This window comes from Lynx rufus, unplaced genomic scaffold, assembly GCF_022079265.1.
Source record: "Lynx rufus isolate CCGP_SWC_20201006 ecotype Redwood Valley unplaced genomic scaffold, mLynRuf1.p SCAF_1, whole genome shotgun sequence".
In the NCBI taxonomy this organism is placed as follows: Eukaryota; Metazoa; Chordata; class Mammalia; order Carnivora; family Felidae; genus Lynx; species Lynx rufus.
Window position 1 is genome coordinate 213,429,282 of NW_025814823.1, and position 9,233 is coordinate 213,438,514.

The following is a 9,233-nucleotide window of genomic DNA, read 5'->3' on the forward strand; positions in this document are numbered from 1 at the left end:
GAGTGTTTTATTAAATGATGGTTGAATCACTAAATTATACACCTGAAACTAAGATTACACTGTAGGTTAATAAACTGTAATTTAAATAAAAACTTGAGGAGCACCTGGGTGGCTGTTGGTTGAGCATCTGAATTTGCCTAGGGTCATGATCTCACAGTTCGTGAGTTCGAGCCACACGTTGGGCTCACTGCTGTCAGTGCAGAACCGGCTTCCAATCCTCTGTCACCATCTCTCTATATCCTTCCCCCATTCATGGTCTCTCTCTGTCTCTCGCTCTCTCTCAAAAAATAAATAAGCATTTTTAAAGATAAAATCAAAAACCCAAAAGGATAAAAAATAATAAAATAATAACAAATATGACTAATCAAATGTAAGTGGAAATTAATTGTTGGGTAAAATTTCCAGGAAGACTCTTAAAGGAGGGGCATACTGAGCTCCTTGGTCTTTTCCCTTCTTCCTCCGTGGAATATGTACATGATGGCTGGAGTTCCAGCAGTAATATTAGACTGTGAAATGACAAGGAATGGAGTCCTTGTGCCAACGATGGTGGAGTAGAAAAATCAGTATCTGCACTCGCTTTGGCAGCACATATACTAAAATTTGAATAATACAAAGATTAGTGTGGTCCCTGCACAAGGATGACACACAAATTTGTGAGCATTCCACATTTTTAGGTGATGTGGATTAAGGAGTACACTTGTGATGAGCACCGGGTGATTAAAATAAAAAATTAAAAAAAAAAGATTTTAACAATGGTGGCTAGATATATGTCAATAAATGTTTAGGGGGTGCCTGGATGGCTCAGTTGGTTGGGTGTCCGACTTCGGCCCAGGTCATGATCTCCCGGTTCGTGGGTTCGAGCCCCACATTGGGTTCTGTGCTGACAGCTCAGAGCCTGGAGCCTGCTTTGAATTCTGTGTCTCCCTCTCTTTCTGCCCCTTCCCTACTCACACTCTGTCTCTCAAAAATAAATAGACGTTGAAAAAAATTTTTTTAATAAAATAAATGTTTATAGTGATGACTGAAAAAAGAAAAGAAAAATCAATATCTGAGTCCCCAGTGACAGACTGGTAGGCTTCTTTTACAAGAATGAACAAACTAAATTATTAAGCCATTCTTTGTTTGAGTTTTTGGCCAATACATCTGAACTTAATCCTAACTAGTACTAAAGGTAGATTGAGTAATTTATATTTTGTAAATTGGGCTATTTGTGGCTTCTTGAAATTTGGTGTTTATTTTCATTTTATTCTGTTTTACAGAAAGTCTTTAGAAGTTCTGTTCTTGTTCCAGTTGTACCCAGGAGCACAAGGCAAGAGAATCTTGCCCAGACAGAGACTGTGTACAGGTGGGTAGTGGTAATAACAAAATGAGAAGACACATAAAGGTCATAATTAGAACTACAAATTGGCTTCCCTTCACCACTTTTACACATTGATAAACTTAAACAGTAAAGGTTCTGAATTACTAAGAGAAGAGAATTATTCTTCATACATCCTAGAGAGCCATCAGATAAACCTTGAACATTCTTTAAAAGATAGAAAATATTTGGACACAGAAAAGAGAAGACAATGGACATTCCAAACAAGGGTAGTCTCATAAGCATGAACTCTGAGTCAGTGACAGTGTTCTGGATGGACTCAGAGGAATGGACTTGTTAGGGTGAAGGGTTCATCTGGAAAAACCATAGGACTATGGTTTGGAAAAAGAACAGAGAAAGGTTTTAATAACATTTTAGAGCCTGATTATTTCTCCCGAAATCATCAAGCAGAGCCTGAGGATTTTCTAGGTAGGGGGATAATATGATGAAACTAAAGATTTTAAAAGGTCAGTCTGGTCATGATATTAAAGATGGGTTTGGAACTGAAGGGAGTCTAGAGGTTAGAAGAGCCTTTGAGGGTTCTTATAATAATCCAGATGTGAAACAGTCTTTTCCTGGATGGACTAAATTGATAGCAACAGGAATGGAAAGGAAGAGGAAGAGGTCAGTAGAGGCATATCGAAGGAAGTCATCAGGACAAGAGGACTTCAAAGTTTTGGGGCGCCTGGGTGGCTCAGTCGGTTAAGCGTCCAACTTCAGCTCAGGTCACGATCTCACAGTCCGTGAGTTCGAGCCCCGCGTCGGGCTCTGGGCTGATGGCTCAGAGCCTGGAGCCTGCTTCCGATTCTGTGTCTCCCTCTCTCTCTGCCCCTCCCCCGTTCATACTCTGTCTCTCTCTGTCTCAAAAATAAAATAAACGTTGAAAAAAAAATGTAAAAAAAAAGTTTTAAGTAGCACTATCATGGTTATTAGGGAGCTTGTTTCTCTGAAAAACTAAGAAACTAAAAAAAAGTGTTACTGAGACCTATTCCAAAAAGCATTAAGGAAAAGTTTCTGAGTTTTTAGGTCAGATACCAAAGTCAAAGTATATCTGAAAATCAGAACAGTCAAACATATTCAAAGAAAACAAAAATGTTCAACCTGAACAGTCCCGTTATTAAGCTGTGTCACCCAGACCCATAGAACAATTATGGAACTGTATACCTTTTTGTAGATTTATAAACTTCTCTATAGGGCAATCCAAGTGAAATGGTTAAAACCACAAGCTTTTTTTATTATAATTTTTTATTAATGTTTATTTATTTTTGAGAGAGACAGAGAACATGAGCAGGGGAGGGGCAGAGAGAGGGAGACAAAGGATCTGAAGATGGCTCTGTGCTGACAGCAGAGAGTTTGATGCAGGGCTCGAACTCACAAACTGTGAGATCATGACCTGAGCTGAAGTCGGACGTTCAACTGACTGAGCCACCCAGGTACCACAAAACTTTAAGCTTTGCTAAATGCAGTTTGGTATTTTGGACTGGATCCTGAGATACAAAAAGGACATTAGTGGGAAAACTGGTGAAATCTGAACAAAGTCTAGAGCTTAGTAAGTAGTAATGCAGTATTAAACTCATAGTTTGAGCAAATGTACCATAGTTACATAAGATGTTATTATTAGGGGAAACTGAGTATGTTAGCCCATTCAGGCTGCTGTAACAAAAATACTATAGACTGGGTGGCTTGAACAAAAACGTTTATTTCTCACAGTTCTGGAGGCTTGGAAGTCCAAGATCAAGGTGCTGGAAGATTCAGCATCTGGTGATGGCCCACTTCCTGTTTCATAGAGAGCCAATCTCTCACTGTGTTCTCAGATTGTGGAAGCGGTGAGGGAGCTCTCTGGGTTCTCTTTTACAAGGGCACTCATCCCATGCATTAGGGGTCCACCCTCATTACCTAATCACCTCCCAAGGGTCACACCTCCCAATATCATCATACTGGGGTTCAACGTATGAACTCTGGGACAGAACATTCAGTCCATAGCACTGGGAATATAGGAACTCTCTGTATATCTTTGTAACTTTTCTGTAAATCTAAAACTGTTCTAAAATAAAAAGCCAGAAACTTGAAGTCAGTCAGACCTAGACTGAACTCCAGCTGAATGAATTTAGGCAATTTCCCTAAACCTCACTTTCCTCACAAATGAAAGAGGGCAACAATAGTACTGATCTCATGGTATTTAAGGACACAATACAGGTAAAATCCAAAGTGCCCTGCCTAGTACCCAGTAACACTCAGTTTTATTTGTTGTGGTATTGGTGAACTCTTTATTCAAAAGTGTTCCCAAATAACTCACAAAGTAATGGAAAGATCTAAAAACTTGCTGGCCAAAAAACAATTCAACCACAACACACCTACCAGAATGACCAAAATCTGAAACACTAACAACACCAAATACTGGTAAGGATGTGAAGAAACAGGAACGCTCATTCATTGCTGATGGGAATGAAAAATGGTACAGTAGTTTGGCTGTTTCTTACAAAACTAAACATACTCTTACTATATGATCCAGCAGTCATGTTCCTTGGTTTTTACCCAAAGAAATTTAAAACTTATACCCATACAAAACATGCACATGGATGTTTATAGAAGCTTTATTCATAATTGCCAAAACTTGGAAGCAATCAAGATGTCCTCCAGTAGGTAAATGGATCGATCAACTGTGGCACATCAGACAATGGAATATTATTCAGCACTAAAATAAATGAGCTGTCAAGCCATGAAAAGACATGGAACCTTAAATGCATATTACTAAGTGAAAGAAATCAATCTGCAAAGGCTGCATACTGTACAATTCCAACTATATGACATTCTGGAAAGACAAAGCTATGGAAATAGTAAAAGATCCCTGGTTACCAGAGTTTGGGGAGTGGACAGAGATGAATACAAAGAACACAGAGTATGTTTAGGGCTGTGAAAATCATCTTTTTAATACCATAATGATGGATATGTGTCATTATACATTTGTCCAAACCCATAGAATGTACACCATGAATGAATCCTAATGTCAACCATGGGCTTTCAGTGATTATGATGTGTCAATGTAGGTTCATCATTTGTAACAAATGTACCATTCTGGTGTCAGCTATTGATAATTAGGAGGAAATTATACACATATGAAGGCAGAAGAATATGGGAAACCTCTATACCTTCCTCTTAATTTTGCTATGAACTTAAAACTGCCCTTAAAAAGGAAGTCTTTTTTTTTTTTTTAATCTCTTGGATAAATACCTAGTAGTGCCATTGCTGGGTCGTATGGTAATTCTATTTTTAACTTTTTGAGGAACCTCCATACTATTTTCCAGAGTCACTGCACCAGTTTGCATTCCCACCAACAGTGTAAGACGGTTCCCCTTTCTCCACATCCTCGCCAACATCTGTTGTTTCCTGTGTTAATTTTAGTCATTCTGACCGGTGTGAGGTGCTGTCTTATTGTGGTTTTGATTTGTATTTCCCTGATGATGAGTGACGTTGAGCATCTTTTCATGTGTCTCTTCGCCATCTGGATGTCTTCTTTGGAAAAATGTCTGTTTATATCTTCTGCCCATTTCTTAACTGCCCATTTCTTTTTATTTTTTTATTTTTTTAAGTGTATTTGTTTTGAGAAAGAGAGAGAGAGCACATGCAGGGAGCGTAAGAGAGAAGTAGAGACAGAATCCCAAGCAGGCTCCACAACATCAGCTCAGAGCCCCACGTGGGGCTTAAACTCACAAACCGTGAGATCGTGACCTGAGCCGAGATCAAGAGTCGGACACTTAACTGACTGTGCTACTCAGGTGCCCCTTAACTGCCCATTTCTTAACTGCATTATTTTGGGTGTTGAGTTTTATAACTTCTTTATATATTTTGGATTCCAACTCTTTATCAGATATATCACTTGCAAATAATCTTCTCCCATTCCATAGGTTGCCTTTTAGTTTTGTTGATTGTTTCATTGGCTCTGAAGAAACTTATTATTTTGATGAAGTTCCGATAGTTTATATTTGCTTTTGTTTCCCTTGCCTCAGGAGACACATTTAGTAAGCAGTGTTGCTATGGCCGATGTCAAAGAGGTATGGAAGTGTCGAATCATTAAATTCTATACCTGAAACTAATATTATACTATATGTTAACTAACTGGAATTTAAATAAAAACGTAAGAAAAAAATGAAGTATTTCTTTAAAGAAATGAAAAACATTCATATTTGATTTTTTATCGAGGTATAAATGACATACAATGTATTATTTCCAGGTGTCCAACATAATGATTAGATATTTGCATACCCTGGGAAATGATCACCACCGTTAAGTGTAGATTACATCTGTCACCAAACATAGCTACAGAATTTTTTTCTTGTGATGAGAACTTTACTCTCTTAGCAACTTTCAAAAATGCAATAAAGTTATATTCACTATAGTCACCATGCTATATACATTACAAGATTTGATTTTTTAATGAGATTGGATTTAATGTTATAGGTACTGTGATGGTCACTTTTATGCATCAACTTGGTTGAGCTGTAGTCCTGCAATTATTTAATCAAACACTAATCTAGGCGTTTCTAGGTATTTTGTAGATATAATTAAAGTCCACAATCCTGTTGACTTTAACTGAAGGAAACTATAGGTAACCTGGATAGACCTGATTAAATCAGTTGAAACGCTTTTAAGAGTAGAACTGAGTCTTTCATGAGGAAGAAATTCCACCCGTGGATAGCAGATAAGGCTCTTACTCAAGAAATCTGACCTGCCTTTCCTGCAAACCTGCCTTATAAATTTTGGACTTGCCTTGCCACCCCCACAATCACCTAAGCCAATTCTGTGGAATAAATCTTTTAATATATATCTCCCATTGGTTCTGTTTCTCTGGTTGAACCTAGACTGATACAGGTAACTTCACCTAAGATTCTGGATTCACGGTATGCCACCTCAGGCAGCTTGGGTTTCTCCAATATTAACCTAAGGTGACCAATGTTAAACAAAGTTGAGGTGACAGAAATCCATTAATATAATGCAGAGGAATGCATTCTAGGTGGGTTTATCATGTTTCCCTCTTTCAGCTCACACCCAAAGCAGTATGGAGTAGAGCCCCCTTCTGACCAACTGATGAAGGGGCACAGGGCTGAAAATGGACTGCTGCCATGCTGTAGTCAATTCAGGGGCAGCCCTGAAACACGGCAGTGAAGGGAAGTATTCACAAGGAGCAGAGCTTTGGGCCGAACAGTCATCCACCTCATGTGGAAAGAGCAGGGGCTCGAGGTAAGAGCATTCACAGACCATAAATGTATACCATTGTCCACCTCTGGTGAAATACAAACTGTTCTAATCCTCCTTTCGGGAATGGAAAGGAGCACATTCATCAGTGTTCTTCAGTGTTCATTCACATCAGTGTTCATTAACCACTATCTTTGTGCCTAAGGCTTTGTGTACATGCCCAAATCTGGCACAACAGCTGCAGTTCAAGATATTACCTGGTTGAGTGGTGGTAATCTTCTGTAGTCCTCCGTGATCAGTCTAGATTTTGTAGGGGCCGAATCTGTGAATTAAACAGGGATGCATGAGGGCCACTACCCCCTACATCACTTAGGGTAACATGAGCCTGTGCTATTTCCCATGAGGATGTAATATTAACTGGGCTGGGGCAGTGGGCAGGGGATAAGGAGCTTCAGGGATTCTCACTGTGGTGCTCTTATCTTTCAGGCCCAGGAGCAAATGTAGAGGTTCTGCCATATACCAATTTAGGGACCAGGGAAATGGCCACTGGTCAGTCTATAGACCCAGCTAACCCGCTAGGAAATAGACCTGGGTCAAGACTCTATTACTGGCCTCCCACTTGCCCCCACTGTAACAGTGATCCATAAAACTGCTTTGGGTTCTAAGATAGCAATGTCAACTTGTCCCCTATGTCCAACAGTTTTTGAAATGTTTGGTTATTCCTTTTCCCCAGTGGTTGGTTATCTAAGCAAATGGCCACAGGTCTCTCTGGGAAAGGACTAGAGGAAACATTACTATATCTACTTGTCATATTGTTGCAGTATCTTTCCTTCTGGAGACATGGCTCCTAAATTCAAGGTATCGGAGTCTTAAAACAGCTCATGTCTGAAAACTGAGCAAAGGATTATGACTTTTAGGGCTGGCTGCATTCAACCCTTTTATCATCCATCCTTGATTTCTCTCAATGGTTTAAATTAAGCAATACCTTTGTTGCCTGCCCATCTGTCTTTCTCCCGGGGAGCACATCTATTAACCAACTCTGTAGGCTTCTTAGACATCAGATCCACCCACCCCCATGACCCTTCAATTTTGTAGCCTCATTGCTTCTGATGATTAAAGACCTGCTGGTCTTTATTATTTTGGAGTTCTTTTATCCCCTTCTTATCAGGAAACCCAGTTCTATCGTCAGCCCTGTACTACAGGGACAACAACCAAAGAGTGAATCTGGTGCCCTCTCACCAGAGCATTCTTTAATATGTTGGTAAATGGACTGTTCTCTGGGCCCCTCCCCAGAATGGGCTTTCTGGTCTTCAATTGTATGTCCATTCCAGCATGCACTCCTCTCTGAGCTTTCTGACCTACTTTTCCACCATCTGCCACAGCAGTTCTGGAATTTCTACTTCACTTGGTGTGGGCCTTGCCTTTCTTCAAACTTTCAAAAACTATCATTTCCCAGGGTCATTGCCAAAGGTGTTAAATTGCATATCATGGAAGAATGCTCCCGTGATCAACTCTTATTTCATTAAGCTCTAATCCCCCTTGAGTTGGCACCCTCAGGATCCGGTTCCGTCTCTATCCTCCCGGCTGCTGCTAGCGCATGTCAGTGCGTTCCCTCACACAGCCTCCATCCTCCCTAGCAGGTTGGCACTTCTCCAGCCGAGTTTTACTGTGATTTAACCCTGTTTTTTGGCCTAATAGCCAGATCAGGAGATGGGTGTAGATCCTGGGGGGGCTTCATATTAGTTACATGAAGAATAATTCATCATGTTAGGCAGGTGATTTTCTTGTTTGGCTGCATGGTGTGGGGATGCCAATGTAGGTGAAAATTGAGATGCCGAAGTGATCTCTGCAATGCATATTCATCAGGGTTTTTCCCCCACGGCCTCCCCAACCCCCACTCCTCCCAATTTTAGGACAATCTAGGTGGGATTCGGTGCTCTGCCTCCCACTGTGGAAATCAGGTCAAGGAGAGCCTTTCCTCTTTCCACTCCCTACCAGCCAGCACACAGCTGCCTGGCCTCTTTTTGCCGAGGTCCAGTCATCTGGAAGGAGGGGCGCCTGGGGGGCTGAGACTATTAGGAAGACGTGGACGTGTCAGAGAGGCAGGTGACCTTGGCATTACAGACCCGGGAGTGGCCGGCGTGGCTGCAGCCTTGCTTCTGGCATGTGTCAGTCCTGGTTCTGATTCTCAAGCAACTGGGACTGGCCGTTCTCAGCACCTCACCTATATCCCCTCTGTGTGCTGCAGCCCAGAGTCAACCGCCACTGGCTGCATCTCTAACTGGAGGCTTTCCCCAGAGCAGGAGAAGCCTGCCCTCCCTGTGCTAAGGGCAGCTGGAACGGTGGGACAGTGAGCAGCCCCAGAGCGGTCCCCAGGCTAGGACTAACAGAAGTCAGTGCATAACCATCCCAATGCCCGCGATCCCAATGCCTGCCCGACGTAAGCAAGCTAACTCAAAGATCCATGTTTCCACAGGTTCGAAGAGTTCCTTCCGCTGGGGGGTCATTTCAGGGGCCCACAGTGGTAGCTGTGATTATACACCTTGTATCAGCTGCCTCCCTTCCCATCTCACTTCACCACCCTCCTAACCAATGTTTCTGCCACCCCCCAAATAAGCTACTTGCTTTCAAAGTCTTTCCTCAGAGTCCGCTTCTGGGGCACCAAACAGGTTCTCTTCAGCAA

General features: G+C 41.5%; 1 non-coding gene across 1 annotated transcript; it reads left to right on the plus strand.

Moving 5' to 3' along the window:
- The first annotated feature begins 569 nt into the window (after positions 1-569).
- LOC124523246 (U6 spliceosomal RNA) lies at positions 570-672 on the plus strand. The gene has a single exon (XR_006964966.1). It is a non-coding gene; the product is annotated as a U6 spliceosomal RNA (small nuclear RNA).
- Positions 673-9,233: the final 8,561 nt, after the last annotated feature.